Genomic DNA, 2,562 nt, shown 5'->3' with positions numbered 1-2,562 from the left:
TTATATTTCAAAAATATACAGTTATAAACTCACTAAATTGGTCTTCTTGAGAGTAAGACTGGATTTCTGTGAGCTGTGTGGGAAGATAGTAAATTAAAATTATTTATTTTACGACTTTAAATGAAACAAATTTAATTTTTTGATGAACTCCAATGAAATTGACATTGATAATATTGCTGTCTTCCTATCTGAACTCTGAAAAGACCCAAAGTGCAACACCAAGCCAGAGTTGGGAAGTAAAGTCAAGTCCAAATGTGTTAGGGATCCTTTGCTGAAATAATAACTACTCTCCTCTATTTTATGTTAGTATTCTTGGAAATTATCAGAGTGTCATACACTGTTATGTATGTATATATACATATATACATATATAATATTACTAGAGTTTACAGAATCATTTCTAAAAAATAAATTAATTATCCAATTAGTTAAGCATAAACAAATTTCATGATGTAACTGAATTAAATGAACCCCTGCATGCATGATTGTTTCCAAGTGAGTTTATACTAAATTCACCAGAAACCTGATTTTCTATCATTTGTGGCTGTTGAGAGATAATAACATAAAAGTTGTATAAAACTTTTAAAGATGACAATTAACCAATTACCAATAATATTTGCTCCGATGGTTTCTAAAAGTCTGCTGTAAAACTCTAGAAAAAAATTTTTCTTTTTGTCTTTAAATTCCATATTGTGGGAATTTGTAAAATAGGATTTGGTAAAAATGAAGACGATAATGAAAGGAAAAACATAATATTAAGACAGACACAATTCAATCCATGTTCTACCATCAAACACACACGCGCACGCACACACACACACACACACACACACACACACACACACACACACACACTTCTTTCTGGATTGCCTGGAAGTCCTAATTCTTCAGCTTTTTAAATACTTGGATAGCAGTAATGAACTACCGCACTTAGCTCGAGACAAACATGGTGCTTATGAGTCCTCTCAATATCCATTTTTTTTATTGGAGACTGAAAGAACTTTTCTATTTCCAAATGATTCACTGAAAAGGGCAGGTGATATCATCATACTAAAGACATAGGAGAATTAAAAGGAATTTCATATTAGTTGCATGTTTTAAAAAGGAAGTTTTTTGATGATAAAATGGACATTCTAGTGAAGACATACAATACTGCAAGGTTTTAGAATCTGAACTGGGTACTCAAATTAGATACCTGCCTTAAGTGAGTGCAGGTGTCCTCGATAGCTGTTTTTGAATGTGCTTTGCTTTGGAGCTTTATGTGAATACCTAATTCTATAAATCTATGCAACATAGAAAGTGTTGTAGAGCCAGAATTGACCCATATCAAATGAGGTTTGTGCAATTATTGTATTTGTTGTTCACAGGCCACAGTAAACCATGAAAGAAGTAAGAATAATTTTTTATAAGTCCTATAAATGCCAAATACTTACACAAAGTATGACAAACTATGAAAAATTGAACACAGTTCAAAATTTGAGTTTTACCTCTTTTTTTAAATATTAAGATTTTTAGTAAGTCATGTGACTTTACACAAACTTTAAATATCTCATAACAAAAATTAGGTTATGGAGCTCAGAAATAAATTAATACATATATGAAAAATGGGAGATGAAACAAGATTTTGTTTCTCTCAAGGTAAAATGCCCTGCTCAAAAGATAAAATAAACAAATAAGTAAGTAAATAGTAACATAAATTTTAAGTTAATGGGTGATGAATCACCCTATAGAAACCACCGTTTTGTGGCACCATCCTCAAAGTAGCTAATGAATTTAAAAACAATTATTCACTGGGTATTATACTTCTTTGTGCCATAGTGACACCATAAGTGGGTTTTAATAGTTATTTTCTTAATATTTTCCTAAGAACTGTCAAGCAATTGCACCTTTTGGTCATAGCTATATTTAAATGATGCAATTCCTAGGACTTTGACATTTCATTGACATGTACTGAGATTTTGCTGTGTTCACGATCTCCCATAACCAGATATGGCTCTTCAGCTAAGTGGTTAAAGTCTCCCTTGACCATGGCCACATGACTCATATGACTAAATTAGCAGTATCCTAATCTACCCTTATATTTTGAAGCAGTAAACTATAGACTAGGCAAATGATACTAGCTACTCTTACAAAAAAGCAAGTCGATTCCTGTGTTCATGGGCCTTGCCAAAGTACAAACTGTGAGGGTTCAGCATGTAATTTGTGATTGTCTTAAAGAATCTCTGTACATTAGAATTCTTCTATAGATACAGAGATCTAGCTAATGTTCAATGAAACTAAAATTCAAACATATAAATGAATCAATGTGTGGGCTGGTAAAATTATTTTAAACTGTGCTGATAAGTCTAATTAATGTAACACACATTGATAATGTCATTAAAAAAAAAGACTGCCTATGAGGCAAAATATTACATGAGTGTGAATTTTAATAGGTGTCATATGTCATGAATTAGCAAGGACACAGGATGGCTGGGTAACAAAGAAAATCAATGGTGATCAAATGCAGCCTTTGAAGAGCTGGATGGAATAAAACATGTCCAGTTGTTTTTACCACCTGACTGC

Source organism: Acomys russatus, chromosome 18 (assembly GCF_903995435.1).
Source record: "Acomys russatus chromosome 18, mAcoRus1.1, whole genome shotgun sequence".
Taxonomy (NCBI): Eukaryota; Metazoa; Chordata; class Mammalia; order Rodentia; family Muridae; genus Acomys; species Acomys russatus.
The sequence above is the reverse complement of the archived record's forward strand: the minus strand, read 5'-3'. Positions refer to the sequence as shown.